Source organism: Phacochoerus africanus, chromosome 9 (assembly GCF_016906955.1).
Source record: "Phacochoerus africanus isolate WHEZ1 chromosome 9, ROS_Pafr_v1, whole genome shotgun sequence".
Taxonomy (NCBI): Eukaryota; Metazoa; Chordata; class Mammalia; order Artiodactyla; family Suidae; genus Phacochoerus; species Phacochoerus africanus.
Window position 1 is genome coordinate 61,424,978 of NC_062552.1, and position 17,675 is coordinate 61,442,652.

At 36.7% G+C, this 17,675-nt stretch overlaps 1 protein-coding gene across 8 annotated transcripts in view; it reads right to left on the bottom strand.

The window, feature by feature from the left end:
• Window positions 1-17,675, bottom strand: part of NEO1 (neogenin 1) — a 233,154-nt gene that overhangs the window by 119,895 nt on the left and 95,584 nt on the right. The gene's annotated exons all lie outside the window — the stretch shown is intronic.

Below are 17,675 nucleotides of genomic sequence, written 5' to 3' on the forward strand. Positions count from 1 at the left end.
TAAAAACAGAACTATGATATGATCCAGCAATCCCACTCCTGGGCATATATCCAGACAAAACTCTAATTCAAAAAGATACATGCATTCCAATATTCACTGCAGCACTATTTACAATAGTCAAGACATGGAAGCAATCTAAATGTCCCTCAACAAAGGAATGGATAAAGAAGATGTGGTATATATATAAAATGAAATTCTACTCAGCCATAAGAAAGAACAAAATTATGCCATTTGCAGCAACATGGATGGACCCAGGTATTATCATACTACGTGAAATTACGGAAAGAAAAGTATCATATGTTATCACTCATATGTGGAATCTAAAATATGATACAAATGAACTTATTTACAAAATAGAAACAGGCTCACAAATTTAAGGTTACCAAAGGGGAAAGGAGGAGAGAGGGATAAATCAGGAGTTTGAGATTAGCAGATACAAACTATGTATAAAACAGATAAACAACAAGTACCTACTGTATAGCACAGGGAACTATGTTCACTATCTTATAACAAACTATAATGGAAAATAATATGAAAAAGAATATATATATGAGTAACTGAGTCATTTTGCTGTATACCGGAAACTAACACAGCACTGTAAATCAACTATACGTCAATAAAAATTTGAAAAATTTAAAAATCAAAAACAAATCCTGGAATCCCATTGTGGCACACAGCAGGTTAGGAATGTGGTATTGTCATTGCTGAGGTATGGGTTTGATCCCTAGCCCAGGAATTTCCACATGCCACAGGCACAAGCTAAATGGAAAGGAAAACATGGATGACAAATTAAGCACAAACATGAAATCATTCTAGCTATCACTTTTCACAATTTCAACACAAAGTTTCATTCATTTATTCAACAGTTATTTGCTGACCTACAATGATAAAAAAAATTATTAAGACTGGTCCCTGCTGATAAGGACCTCAGCCTAGGAGTAGTGGAGAAAGGCACATAAACAAATCAGTGAGAAACAGTACTGGTAAAAAGAGCTATCTTAAGAGACATAATAGTTACCTGAGGGTGAGAGGATGATTACGAAAAGCTTCAAAGAGGTGTCATGTGAACTATTCTTTAAGAACTATCCAGAAATTTTAGCTGGGGTTGAGGGGATACAGAGAAACAGAGCCTTCAAATCACACAGTAGGCATGATATGACACATAGGACACTAAATGCATGTCATAAAGATGACTCCATTTCCATCCCAGGTTCAGGTAGAAGAGTGTCAGAAATTTATTTAATTAGTCCTTACAACAACTCACTTATCTGGTAGAAGAAACTAAGACACAGGTAAGTTAAATAACTTGGGCAACCTCACACAGCTAAGTAAGTGATACAACCAAGACTGTAACCCAGGCATGCTGGGTCCAGTTAACTATTTCTCTGCGGCCCCTCAGTTAATACATGAAGGGTCTGGTTGTGTTTTGTACATATGCCATAAAGTATTTGCTTTTATCCTAAGCCAAGAGAACTGAGAATTCTAATGAGAGCAGAATACTATAACTCATAATGAAGTAAAGGAAAATGAGATCATGAAAAAGACCAGGAGAAAAGAGGAGATCAGTGTCTTAAAGAGAAGAGAGATCAGAGGGGATAGAATTAGAAGGGCAGGAGAAGTAGAATGATGTTAGGGTGTGACTTCAGAGAAAGCTGGTGGAATTTAAAACCTCAGCGGCACATTTGTTATGAGCATAGACAAAGCCAATCTAGAACTTATCAAATCTATCCCACAAAAATACAAATGGAAAAATTTCTTCTTTCGTGAGGGAGGTGAGATGAGTGACACAGACTATTATGAATGATTTAACAGAAAAGGAAAACTTTGTGTTTTTGAAAAAAACAACTCATGACCTATTTTAAGTGTTATCAACAATCCGAGATGACAGGAAATACACGATGGACTAATTCACGTCACAGCATGTGTAGAAATCCCAGGAGTTAATGATAAAACAATAAATTTGAAATATATAACAGATGAAAAATGAACCTATGACCCTTTCTGCCCTAACACTCACTACAGCATTTCCTGTAGCTATAACTTTTTTAAAAATAACAGAAATCAGATAGATAGGACTATAAACATAAAAATAAATATACATATATAACCTCCAACCATTTCTTACAGATTTATTTCCCCATAGAAAAAGAAACAGATACTTTCAATTATGGGACAAGATTCAAATAAAATTTTCCCAAAGTTTTTTGTACATAATGACTTATCTGTAAACAACAAAAAAGACAAGCCCTCATGTGATACACATTAACATTTTGGCTTGAATTATTGTTAACTACCACCTAGGTTGACAGAACATTAACACACCAGAAACCCCACTGCCTAACATTCACTATCCTGCCCTTGTCCAAAAGTAATCACTACCCTCACTTCTAAAACCAGAGATAAGTTTTCCCTATTTTGGAACTTTATAAAAATGGAATCATGTATTATTTCATTCCTGGCTTTTTTCTTTCAAATGTATTTGTAGATCTGTTCATGTTGTTGAGGAACGGTCTGTCAATTTTCATGGCTAATAACTTGCCTCTGTATGATCAGAATACTATTTGTCCATTCTCCTGTTGCCTGCTTCTGGTTTTGATTTACTGTGAACAAAGCTGGTAAGAACACTATTGTGCATGGTTTTTGATGCATATATTTACATACTTTTGATGACTATATATATAGGAATACAACTACTATATGCCTAAGATATGTTTGTATGCAGCTTTACTAGATTCTGCCAAATAGTTTTCTAAAGTGATTATATCAGTGTACAGTCCCAAAAGCAGTATATCAGAGTCCTTGGTGTTCCTCATACCAGCCAACGCCTGGCATTGTCAGTCTCTTTAATTACAGCCACTCTGGTGGAGTACAGCACTAACTCACTGGGGCTTTTATTTATATTTCTCTGAAAACTAATAATAAGCACTTTTTTTTTTTCTTTTCGGCTGTGCCCTTAGCATGTGGAAGTTCCCGGGCCAGGGACTGAACCTGTGCCATGGCTGTAACCAGAGCCACAGCAGTAGCAATGCTGGATCCTTAACCTGCTGAGCCGTGAGGGAACTGTGATGAAGTACTTTTTCAAATGTTTTAGTAGCCACCTGGAGATCTGTGAGGCAGCCATTCAAGTTTTGTCCATTTTCTATCGGTTTGTCTTTGTTTACCTTACTGATCCATAGTTCTTCATGGAGTCTATTATCAGGGGTTGAAACTTTTTCTGAAAAGGACCAGACAGTAAAGATTTTAGGTTTTGTGGGCCATATGGTCTCTATCACAACTATTCAACTCCTCTACTGTAGCGTGAAAGTAGCCCATGTCAATATGTAAGTGTGACTGTGTACCTATAAAACTTTATTTACAGACATTAAAATCTGTATTTCATAAAAATGTTACATATCACTCTAAATATCAGTCCTCTAATATTTTCCAATCACCTGAAACTATATGAAGTATTTTTAGTTCACAGACTGTACAAAAACCAGGAGGTGACAGATTTGGTTCATGAGCTATACTTTGTGGACACTTGGTCAAAATAAAGACTTTGTCAAGTTACATCTTAAGTCTTGTCAGGGGGTTATCAATGTTGTTATTCTTTACAAAAAATCAACTTTTGGTTTTGATGAAACTCTCTAGAGTTTTGAATGCTTATTTCATTAATTTTTGCTCTTGTGATTATTTTCTTTATTTTTTTTCATTTTTCAAAGTTTAATTGAAGTATAGTTTATTTACAATGTTGTAATAATTTCTGCTGTACAAAGTGATTCGGTTAAACAGGTACACACATGCATTCTCTTTCAGATTCTTTTCCCATGCAGATTATCATAGAATACTGGGTAGAGTTCTCTGTGCTACACGGCAGGTTTTTGGTGGCAAAATCATTCCATATACCTCAGTGTGCATATGCCAATCCCAGAATTTGCCAAACTTTTTTTAGCTTTTTAAGATGGATATTTAAATCACTGGGTTTGATCCCTAGCCTGGGACCTATATGCCGTGGGTGCAACCAAAAAGAAAAAAACAAAAAAAAAGAAAGAAAAAGAGAAAGAAAAAGAAATGACTGCAATTTCAGCCTTTCTTCTCTTCTAGTCTGTGTAAGGCTATAAATTTCCTTTAAGTATACTCTTAAGTTTTGATAATTCAAATTAACTAAGATATGACCTATTTTCTTATTTATTTTTTTAATTTTATTTTCCCACTGTACAGCAAGGGGATCAAGTTATCCTTACATGTATACATTATATTTTCCCCCCACCCTTTGTTCTGTTGCAACATGAGTATCTAGACATAGTTCTCAATGCTACTCAGCAGGATCTCCTTGTAAATCTAAGTTGTATCTGATAACCCCAAGCTCCCAATCCTTCCCACTCCCTCTCTCTCCCATCAGGAAGCCACAAGTCTATTTTCCAAGTCCATGATTTTCTTTTCTGTGGAGATATTCATTTGTGCTGTATATTAGATTCCAGTTATAAGTGATATCATATGGTATTTGCCTTTGTCTTTCTGACCCATTGCACTCAGTATGAGAGTCTCTAGTTCCATCCATGTTGCTGCAAATGGCATTATGTCATTCTTTTTATGGCTGAGTAGTATTCCATTGTGTATATATACCACATCTTCCTAATCCAATCATCTGTGGATGGACATTTGGGTTGTTTCCATGTCCTGGCTATTGTGAATAGTGCTGCAATGAACACGCGGGTGCATGTGTCTCTTTTAAGTAGAGTTTTGTCCGGATATATGCCCAAGAGTGGGATGGTGGGGTCATATGGAAGTTCTATGTATAGATTTCTAAGGTACCTCCATACTGTTCTCCATAGTGGCTGTACCAGCTTACATTCCCACCAACAGTACAGGAGGGTTCCCTTTTCTCCACACCCCCTCCAGCATTTGTTATTTGTGGACTTATTAATGATGGCCATTATGACTGGTGTGAGGTGGTATCTCATGGTTGTTTTGATTTGCATTTCTCTTATGATCAGCGATGTTGAGCATTTTCTCATGTATTTGCTGGCCATCTGTATATCTTCCTTGGAGAACAGTCTATTCAGGTCTTCTGCCCACTTTTCCATTGACTGATTGGCTTTTTTGCTGTTGGGTTGTACAAGTTGCTTATATATTCTAGAGATTAGGCCCTTGTCCATTGCATCATTTGAAACTATTTTCTCCCATTCTGTAAGTTGTCTTGTTTTCTTTTTGGTTTCCTTTGCTGTGCAAAAGCTTTTCAATTTAATTAGATCCCATTGGTTTATTTTTGCTCTTATTTCTGTTGCTTTGGAGGACTGACCTGAGAAACTATTCATGAGGTTGATGTCAGAGAATGTTTTGCCTATGTTCTCTTCTAGGAGTTTGATGGTATCCTGTCGTATATTTAAGTCTTTCAGCCATTTTGAGTTTATTTTTGTGCATGGTGTGAGGGTGTGTTCTAGTTTCATTACTTTGCATGCAGCTGTCCAGGTTTCCCAGCAATGCTTGCTGAATAGACTTTCTTTTTCCCATTTTATATTCTTGCCTCTTTTGTCAAAGATTAATTGACCATAGGTGTCAGGGTTTATTGCTGGGTTCTCTATTCTGTTCCATTGGTCTGTCTGTTTTGATACCAGTACCACACTGTTTTGATGACTGTGGCTTTGTAATATTTCTTGAAGTCTGGGAGAGTTATGCCTCCTGCTTGGTTTTTGTTTCTCAGGATTGCTTTGGCGATTCTGGGTCTTTTGTGGTTCCATAGAAATGTTTGGATTGTTTGTTCTATTTCTATGAAAAATGTCATGGGTCATTTGGTAGCGATTGCATTGAATCTGTAGATTGCTTTGGGTAGTATGGCCATTTTTAGAATATTAATTTTTCCAACCCAGGAACATGGAATATCTTTCCATTTCTTTACATCTTCTTTGATTAATGTTTTATAGTTCTCGGCATATAAGTCCTTGACCTCCTTGGTCAAGTGTATTCCGAGGTATTTGATTTTCTTGGGTGCAGTTTTAAAAGGTATTGTATTTTTGTATTCCTTTTCTAATATTTCATTGCTGGTATACAGAAATGAGACTGACTTCTGAATGCTCATCTTATATCCTGCTACTTTGCTGAATTTATTAATCAGTTCAAGTAGTTTTGGGGTTGAGTCCTTAGGGTTTTCTATGGAGAGTATCATGTCATCTGCATACAGTAACAGTTTTCTCTTCTCTTCCTATATGGATGCCTTTTATTTCTTTTCTTTGCCTAATTGCTGTGGCTAGGACTTCCAAAACTATGTTGAATAGCAGTGGTGAGAGTGGGCATCCCTGTCTTGTTCCAGATTTGAGTGAGAAGGCTTTCAGTTTTTCCCCATTGAGTATTATATTTGCTGTGGGTTTATCATAAATGGCTTTGATTATGTTCAGGAATGTTCCCTCTATACCCACTTTGGCGAGGGTCTTGATCATGAATGGATGTTGGCTATTTTCTTATTTCTGTCATCATTTCTTTTATGACTCATGGGTTATTTCAAAGCGCTTCATTTAACTTCTAAATACTAGGAGATTTTCAACTTTTTCAGTTACTTTTTTTGTAATTAGTTCCAATCTTAATTCCACAGAGATCAAATCTATAGAATTCAGTTCTCTGAAATCTGTTTAGATTTGTTCTATGATCAATATATGGTATATTTTAGTAATGGCTTCATGGGCACTTATAAAGAACAGAGTTCATACATTTGTTTGATGCAGTATTTTATAAATGTCAATTAAGTCAAGTTTGTTAATTGTGGTTCTTAACCATTTGTGGTTTTATTTTATTTGGGTTTTTTTTGTCTTTTTTTTGTCTTTTGTTGTTGTTGTTGTTATTTCTTGGGCCGCTCCCACGGCATATGGAGGTTCCCAGGCTAGGGGTTGAATCGGAGCTGTAGCCACCGGCCTGCGCCAGAGCCACAACAGGGGATCCGAGCCGCGTCTGCAACCCACACCACAGCTCACGGCAACGCCGGATCGTTAACCCACTGAGCAAGGGCAGGGACCGAACCCGCAACCTCATGGTTCCTAGTCGGATTCGTTAACCACTGTGCCACGACGGGAACTCCTGGTTTTATTTTATTTGTATCTGTCTACTTTGGTCTACATATCCTGTTACTGAAGTGTATTAAAATCTATCACTATGACTATGGGTTTGTTTTGTCTACCTCTCCTTGTAGTTCTATTAGTCTTTGCTTTTCATATTTTGGAACTATGTTATGAAGTACATACATGTTTAGAATGGTTTTATTTTCCTGGTAGATTAGCTCTTATTAATATCAAATGTCCCACTTTATCTCTGATAATGCATTTTGCTTTTTGCCTGATAGCTACATCAACCTTCTTCCACTTAGTTTTGGCATGGTTTATCTTTTTCCATCCTTTTAATTTTCACCTTTTCTGTATCCTTATATTTAGATGTCTCTCATACAAGCAATACATATTTGGTTTTCAATTTCCTTTCAATCTGATAATCATTACCTTTTAATTACAATTATAGATATATTTGGATCTGTCTCATTAATTTTATGCATATTTGTGTAAACAACATATTGGAGTATGTAATCTAATCTAGTTTATTTTAATTGGTGAATTTAATTCATTTACATTATTTTAATTATCATTATATCTGGAGTTATTTCTATATCTTATTCATACTCTGTCTTTATAGTATACAATGTTTATTTTTCCCCCCTTTTGTGCTCTCAGTTGGATAAAACTTCTTCTGCTGTTTAAAAGTTATACGTATATTCTACTTTGTTCTGTGGTAACTACTCTTAAGTTCCAAACTCATATTTTATATCTTAACATTTATAAGTACACAGGTATTAGTAAAGTATATTCTCCCTAACAACATAAATCTGTCAATACCCACTACCTGGTATTGTCGAAAATTTTCTGGGCTATCATTAATATAATTTTTCTTTAGTCCTAGCTTTGTTTTTCCTTTTTTATAGAGACAATAATAATTAATGTTCCCAAGTTACAACTGCTGCACAGCAAACAAACCCAAAACTTAGCAGCATAAAACAACCATCTTTTTTTAATATGCACAAATTCTCTGGGTCAGGAATTAGGACAGGGCACAGCAGGGATGGCTTATCACTCCTCCACGATGTCTAAGAGACTTGAATGTTTGGGGATGACTCAGGAAGCAGAGGGCTGACCCACTCCTTCATTCAAACATCTGGTTCCTTGGTTAGAGGACCTGAAAGCTGGGCTCAGCTAGAGCTGTCAACCAAAGCACCTACAATGCAGCCTTTCCTTGTGGCTTGGGCTTCACACAGCACAGTAGTTGGGTTCTGAGAAGGAGATTCTTGGATGAAGTGTCATGGAGAGCAGGAATCTATAAGGCATTTTATAAGCTTCAGAAGTCACGTGACATCTCTATTTATTCAAATAGCTCCAAGCCCATTCAGATTCAAGGACAAGGGATATAATAAACCCATCAGGAGAACTTCAAAGAGTTTGGGGGGCTACACTGTAAAACTCCCATGTCTCCTTATAACATTTCCTGAATGTGTCTCTTCTTATTTAAGTACTCATTCTAAAAGTGCTTTCAGTGTGTATTTCTGTGTGGCAAACCTTCTAAGGTCTTATATGATGAGAATATTTATTATGGCTCACATATTGGGTATGTATAAATTATACATGAATGTGATGTTCTTTTCTTTAAAATTACTTCACTGTCCTCTTGAAATCAGTTTTCTCAAAATCAACACTAGGTGCAATATAATTCTTGTTCCTTTATAGGTGATCTGCTCTTTGAAACCGGAAGCTTTTAGAATTTCTTTGTAACTCTGATATTATCTATAACTATCACTATTAAAAAACTAATGGTGAGTATTTTCTTCTCCCCAATATTTAGACAGTCATTAAGCCCTCTCAATCTAAAGTCTTCATTAGTCTTTTAGAAATTTATTTTAATTATTCCTTAATATATTTCCTTTCTTTTTATTCCTTCCTCTAGGATTCCCATTTATTTGGATAGATGCTCTCCTATGTCTAACTTTCATACCTCTTGGCTTTTATTCTCTGTGTTTTATCATTTAATGATACATTCTCAGAGAGTTTCTCAATGTCATCTTCCAACTTAGGAGTTTGTTCATCTGCAGTATGTCTTAAGACTATGTCAGTCTACTGTGTTCTTTACTTGTACTAAATGTTTCATACCTAATATTTCTACTTGGTTCTGTTTCCAAGTTTTCTTCTTCTTGCATTACACAGCTAAGATCTTTTTAATCTCCTTAATATATATCATGCTTATTTGAAAAACTTGGTCAACCTTTTCCAATAATTCTCCATCAAATGGTATATGTTATTCATTTGGTTGTCTTTTTTTGAGAGTAACTGTACCATTCAGGTGACTGGTTTGGCTGTAAACTAATGTTCTTCTGGAGAACCAGCTACTTTGTACTATGTATGGTCACCAGGCCCTAATTGTATCCAGTTGTATCCTGTGAACTCCAGGAGGATAAGCCCTAGAAAAAGACCCCTAGTGAACACAGAACTACTGTTTCTACTCCAATTTGCTGGGCACTCCACAAGTAACTCCTCTGGTCAGGATTTCATATTTAAATTCTTAAGGAGAAATAGCACTGAGCATAGAGTCTTCCTAGGTTAAAACCTATCAGTCTGGGAGTTTGGAGCCAGTGGTGAGACATAGAAAAGTGATCCCCTGAGGTCAGTTAGATCAAACAAGTTTACATTAAATGCCATCAGAGCCCCAGCAGACTTTCTGAATGGACCTGAAGACCTGAACACTGCTGCCCATTTCTCTGGTGAAGAGACAGGCAAAGATAGTCTCAAGGCAATACCAGTGAGAAGTAAGAATAGTATGTAACAGCCTTCTTCCAATCTAGTTTCTTGCTGTTGCCTCTGGCAGTCGTTAGTCCCAGGCTGCAGCCACCAGCCCACACTCATACCCCACTCATCAAGAACACATGCAGGTTCAAGACAGCCTCAGTCTCTCCACACTTCTTTCTCACTCCTCTCATTTCTTCAGAGTTGATTTTGGGTGAGGGAGTCAGCTGGGATTAGCTTAACAGGAAATGGAAATCAACCTGGGAACTATTTTCTTCAACAAACATGTTGATCCAAACATACAAAGAGGAATTTATACCCATTCTCCTTAAACTTTTTCAAAAGGTTGAAGAAGAAGCAACACTCCCATAGACATGCTATGATGCCACCATCACCCTAATTCCAAAACCAGATAAAGATACCACCAAAAAAGAAAACTACAGGCCAATATCTTTGACGAATATAGATGCAAAAATTCTCAACAAAATTTTAGCCAACTGAATCCAACAACATATAAAAAAGATCAAACACCACGACCAGGTGGGATTCATCCCAGGTGCACAAGGATGGTTCAACATATGCAAATCAATCAACATCATACACCACATTAACAAAAGAAAAGTCAAAAACCACATGATCATCTCAATAGATGCAGAAAAAGCATTTGACAAAGTCCAACATCCATTCATGATAAAAACTCTTACCAAAGTGGGTACACAGGGAACATACCTTACCATAATCAAAGCCACTTACGACAAACCCACAGCCAATATAATACTCAATAGAGAAAAACTAAAATCTGGAACAAGACAAGGATGCCCACTCTCACCATTGTTATTTGACATAGTATCAGAAGTCCTAGCCACAGCAATCAGACAAACAAAAGAAATTAAAGGCATCCACATAGGAAGAGAAGAGGTAAACTGTCACTGTATGCAGCTGACATGATACTATATAGATAAAACCCTAAGGACTCAAACCAAAACCACTTGAACTGATCAACAAATTCAGCAAAGTAGAAGGATATAAGATTAACATTCAGAAATCAGTCGCATTCTGTATACCAACAATGAAATGTGAGAAAAGGAATACAGAAATATAATACCTTTTAAAATTGCACCCAAAAAAATCAAATACCTCAGAATACACCCGATCAAGGAGGTCAAGGACTTATATGCCGAGAACTATAAAACATTAATCAAAGAAATCAAAGAAGATGTAAAGAAATGGAAAGATAGTCCATGTTCATGGATTGGAAAAATTAATATTCTAAAAATGGCCAAACTACCCAAAGCAATCTACAGATTCAATGCAATCCCTATCAAATGACCCATGACACTTTTCATAGAAATAGAACAAACAATCCAAACATTTCTATGGAACCACAAAAGACCCAGAATCGCCAAAGCAATCCTGAGAAACAAAAACCAAGCAGGAGGCATAACTCTCCCAGACTTCAAGAAATATTACAAAGCCACAATGATCAAGACAGTATAGACCAATGGAACAGAACAAGAGAAACCAGAAATAAACCCTGACACCTATGGTCAATTAATCTTTGACAAAGGAGGCAAGAATATAAAATGGGAAAAAGAAAGTCTATTCAGCAAGTGGTGCTGGAAAAACTGGACAGCTGCATGCAAAGTAATGAAACTAGAACACACCCTCACACCATGCACAAAAATAAACTCAAAATGGCTGAAAGACTTAAATATACGACAGGATACCATCAAACTCCTAGAAGAGAACATAGGCAAAACATTCTCTGACATCAACCTCATGAATAGTTTCTCAGGTCAGTCCTCCAAAGCAACAGAAATAAGAGCAAAAATAAACCAATGAGATCTAATCAAACTGAAAAGCTTTTGCACAGCAAAGGAAACCAAAAAGAAAACAAGACAACTTACAGAATGGGAGAAAATAGTTTCAAATGATGCAATGGACAAGGGCTTCATCTCTAAAATATACAAGCAACTTGTACAACTCAACAGCAAAAAAGCCAGCAACTGAGGTGAAAAATGGGCAGAAGACCTGAATAGACATTTTTCCAACGAAGATATAAAGATGGCCAACAAGCATATGAAACACTACTCAACATCAGATTATTAGAGAAATGCAAATCAAAACTACCACGAGATACCAGCTCATACCAGTCCACAAATAACAAGTGCTAGAGGGGGTGTGGTAAAAAGGGAACCCTCCACTGTTGCTGGGAATGTAAGCTGGTACAACCACTATGAAGAACAGTATGGTGATACCTTAGAAAACTATACATAGAATTACCATATTATCCAGCAGTCCCACTCTTGGGCATATAGCCAGACAAAACTTTCCTTTTAAAAGATACATGCACCCTCATGTTCACTGCAGCACTATTTACAATAGCCAAGACATGGAAACAACCCAAATGTCCATTGACAAATGACTGGATTAGGAAGATGTGGTATATATACACAATGGAATAATACTCATCCATGAAAAAGAACAAAATAATGCTATTTGCAGCAACATGGATGGAACCAGAGACTCTCATAATGAGTGAAGTAAGTCAGAAAGAGAAAGACAAACACCATATGATATCACTCATATCTGGAATCTAATATATGGCACAAATAAACCTTTCCACAGAAAAGAAAATCATGGACTTGCAGAATAGACTTGTGGTTGCCAAGGAAGAAGGGGAGGGAGTGAGGTGGTTTGGGAACCTGGGGTTAATAGATGCAAACTATTGCCTTTGGAATGGATTAGCAATGAGATCCTGCTGTGTAGCACTGGGAACTATGTCTAGTCACTTATGATGAAGCATGATAATATGAGAAAAAAAGAATGTATACATGTATGTGTAACTGGGTCACCATGCTGTACAGTAGAAAAAAACTGTATTGGGGAAATAACAATTTTTAAAAAATGAAAAAAAAAAAGATGTTGAACATTTGTTCAATTTTAACCACTCCTAACCCAGCACTGAGATTTGAGGCAAGAAGATGAATGAAAAGTTATTATTTAACAGATCATCTTGTCATGAAAAAAAGCTACCTGGGGCTTCTAGTTTAGAGCGTAAAGCTTCCTAATTCTTCCTAAAACGTCCTAATTCTTCATGGATACTCATAACATCTCTAGCTTCATACCTTTGAAAACACACTTAGTTTTTTCTATGTTTTCATCAACATAGATTAATTAAGAACTCTGTGTAACCTTCTGGGTGAAAAATTTTAAAAAATTCTTTTACAGTTCTGCTCACCAAGATTTTTGACCTTTAAGTGTTTTTGAGTATCACAATTCCCTAGTCTTCTACTGAAAATTAAGTACAATAGCAGGCACTCTCAAATATACACGTACAACTATAGCCTCAAGTCAACCTGAAACTATATTAGAAATAGAAAAGTTAACAGATATGTTGCTATTGCAACAGTGGGCAAAAATGGAAGGACCTAACACAGAATCTTAGACATTCTCCCCAACCTGAGGCTGGGGAGGAAGAGAAAGAGCTGGTAGACTGTTGATAAGACCTGGTTAGTAAATTAATTTGGTTGCTCCTTAAAATAAGGGTATGAAAAAAGCTAGCTCAACCTTAAATTTTGTTTAGGAGTACAATATTGAGTACCAAGGTGATGTTTTGCTTTATTGTGTATTGGTGAGATATCAGTAATTATTTTTAGTTCTAAGCACTCCATAACATGCTCTGAAGGTCAAAATCTTTAAACTTTTGCCAATACGATGGTGGGAAATACAGTATCTTTTAAATTTATATTTTGCTGACTACTAGTGAGGTTGACTATCTACTGATGAAGAAATGCAGATAGCTAATAAGCTCCTGTGAATTGCCTGTTCATATTCTTTATCAATTTTTCTTAGGTTGCTTATTAAAAATCTGTTTCTATGTTTATTTTTGTGCATGGTGTTAGAAAATGTTCTAATTTCATTCTTTTGCATGTAGCTGTCCAGTTTTCCCAGCACCACTTATTGAAGAGACTGTCTTTTCTCCATTATATATTCTTGCCTCCTTTGTGATAGATTAAGTGACCATAGGTGCTTGGGCTTGTTTCTGGGCTTTCTATCTTGGTCCATTGTTCTATAAAGACCTAAATGTAAGACTGAATACTCTAAAACTCTTAGAGGAAAACAGAGACCAAACATTCTGACATAAACTGCAGCAATATCTTCTCAGACCCACCTCCTAGAATAATGACAATAAAAACAAAAATAAACAAATGGGACCTAATTAAACTTAAAAGTTTTTGCACAGCAAAGGAAACCATAAACAAAACAAAAAGACAACCCACAGAATGGGAGAAAATATTTGCAAATGAAGCAACTGACAAGGGATTAATTTCCAAAATATAAAAACACCTCCTGGAGCTCAATATAAAAAAAAAAAAATTCGAAAAATGGGCAGAAGATCTAATAGACATTTCTTCAAAGAAGACATATGGATGGCCAAAAAACACACGAAAAAATTCTCAACATCACTACTTATTAGAGAAATGCCAATCAAAACTGCTATGAGGTACCTACCCCCTTACACCAGCCAAATTGGCCATCATCAAAAGTCTACAAATAATAAATGCTGCAGAAGGTATGGAGAAAAGGGAACCCTCTTATACTGCTGGTGGGAATGTACACTGGTGCAACTACTACAGAAAACAGTATGGACATTCCTTAAAAAACTAAAAATAGAACTACCATATGATCCAGCAATCCCACTTCTGGGCATATATCCAGAGAAAAACACGACTTGCAAAGACACATGTACTCCAGTGTTCATTGCAGCACTATTTACAATAGCCAAGGCATGGAAGCAACCTAAATGTCCATCAACAGAGGAATGAATAAAGAAGATATGGTACATATATACAATGGAATATTACTCAACCATAAAAAGAATGCAATAATGCCATTTGCAGCAACACAGGTGGACCCTTGTCTTTCCACTTTCAAGTTAGACAGTGAAAGACAAACATCATATGATATCACCTACAGGTGGAATGTAGATACAAATGAACTTATTTGCAGAACAAAAAAAGACTCAACAGACCCTGAAAAACTTACGGTTATCAAAGGGGACAGGTAGGGGATGGGGACGAATGGACTGAGGGTTTGGGACAGGCATATGCACACTGAGGTATATGGAATGAATGGCCAACAGAGACCTGCTGTATAGCACAAAGAGCTCTACCTAGTATCCTGTCATAATCTACATTGGAAAAAATCAGAGAGAATGAATATGTGTATATGTATAACTGGGTCACTTTGTGGTACAGCAGAAATTGTCACAACCTTGTAAATCAACTATACTTCAATAAAACTTTAAAAAAATAAAAATTTTTCTGTAAGGTCTCTGTATTATAATGATTCTGACCCTTTCTCAGTTAAGTGTTAAAAACATTCTCTCCCAATTTATCATCTGCATTTAGTATTTACAGGGTTTTTTCCATAAAACTTTTAAGAAAAAGTTTACGTTGTCAGAATTTGTTGGTTTTTGCCTGCCATGCTATTTTGTGTTTTTCCTCAGATAGTCTCTTTCATCAGAGATAATACAAACATTATCCCATACATTCTTCATTTTTTCACATTTAGACCTTTAGATTGAATTAGAGACCCAACTTTATTTTCTTCCACTTAAGTCGTTTGCACTAACACCCTTTAGTAAATAAAACATTTCCCCTCTGACCTGAACTGCCATTTTAGTAGCATTTTAAAGTTCCATAATTACTTGTGACAGCTTGATTTTATTCTTTTCTACTGTCTATTCTTTGGCCAATGCCATGCTATGTGGATTAGGGAAGGTCTGTGGTCATTTTTACTATCTAGGTTTCCTCACTCTTATTCTTTTCTCAGTTTTCTAGAATATGTTCATTTAAAGGGCAGTTACTCTAAGCACAGACAGTAAGATGAAACAGGGTACAAATGAAGATGTCTGTATTTTCCCATAACTAAAAAATGAAGTAAATTCAGTTAATAGGCAGAGTCTCAAATAGATTCCATACAATAAGTAAAAATAAAATAGAAATAAAGTAGTGGCATGGACAAAAGCCACTAACACATGTGATAGACACTATGCCTCTCATTTAAGGCCAATAACAAGGTAATTTACAGTGGAGGAAGCTGAGGCACAGACAGGAAAGTGAAAGAATGTCAGGCTAAGAATCTGACTGATGGGAAAACAAAAAGAGAAAACATCCACTCAGGGAGACACAGTGACCAAAGATGATGGAGTTCACTAACATTTTACTTGTTTAATTCTATTCACATAGAGAAAAAGGAATAAATTGGTTGTTCTACAATTAGTCATAACCAAATTTCTAACTGGTCAAAATAATGGTTGACCTCAACAGAGGTACTAGTTATAAGAATGCTAAGGCTTGCTCCTTTGATTTCAGAAATTATGAACCCACCCACAAACAGCAACAGCAGATATAAACATTCTATGCCTTTGCCAGCAAAGAACCCCAGACAGTGTGCTTCCCCACTCCTATCAAAAACACATCAGCGGCATTCCTGTTGTGGCTCAGCAGTAACCAACCTGGCTAGTATCCACGAGCATGCAGTTTCAATCCCTGGCCCCGCTCAGTAGTGTGGAGATCTGGCGTTGCTATAAGCTGTGGTGTAGGTCGCAGGTATGGCTCGGATCCCACATCACTGTGGCTGTGGTATAGGCTGGTAACTGAAGCTCCAATCGACCCCTAACCTGGGAACTTCCATATGCCCCAGGTGCAGGCCTAAAAAGCAAAAAATGCAAAAACATAAACAAACAGACATTGAGAGTTCTTGTTGTGGCTCAGCATGTTAAGAATCCAATTAGCATCCATAAGGATGCACATTTGACCCTGGCCTCGCTCAGTGTGTTAAGGATCCGGAGTTGCCACAAGTTGCAGTGTAGGTCACAGATGCAGCTGAGATCTGGCATTGCTGTGGTGTAGGCTGGCAACTGCAACTCCAATCTGACCTCTAGCCTGGAAACTTCCATATGTCGATGGGGCCCTAAAAAAAAAAAAAAAAAAAGGAAAATATTGAGTCCTATGATGACTATCAGAGTAGGAATGCGGCCACTCTACTTTCCACTCTGAAATCCACAAAATGTATCAAGAAAAACAAACTTCGGTATAAAATAAGAAACTATCCCAAACCACAGATCAGAAGTATTCTATCAAGTACGATATAATTTGAGACAAGTTGATAATGAATGCCACAAGCTAATGAATACCTCTATATGTCAAGCAGTGCTGGATTTCCTTCAAAGTAACATAATAGAGGTCTTAAAAATTTTTATTTGAAACAAAAATGAGGGTGCAGACAAATCACAGGAGAGGTAGGAAATGTTATGCTGGGTGTATATTTCCACATGGAGGAAGGGGAAGGGAGATGGGGATTGAGAAAAGACTATGTGTACATGCCATTGTCATGGTCTTTGATTTCTGAATCAGAGAACCTATAAGGGAGATGCTGTGATTAGTTGAAAAGAAAGAAACTGTCAAATCATCCAACAAGTAACCATGTTACACTGAGAGCTGTGGTGCACTCCATTCTGGGTGATCTTTTCACCTGAAAGGAGGGAACACCAATGCTTAGGAGATACATGGTTCTGGGTCAGACAAAGAGAAATCTTTGAGGCAAAGCATTCTGAGACAAGAAAAGTGAACTAAACCTTCCAGACCATACTCTTCCCCCTCCTTACTACTACAGATAATAACAACAGTAACCAATTTTGGGCTCTTATAATCTAGTCATCATTGTGGGAGTTTTATAAGTATTAACTCTTCTAATCCTCAAAACAACCCCAATGGTAGAGTTCCCTGCTGGCTTAGCAGTTACGGATCCAGCATTGTCACTGCTGTGGCAAGAGTTCAATCTCTGGCCCAGGAACTTCCACATACCATAGGTACAGAACAAACA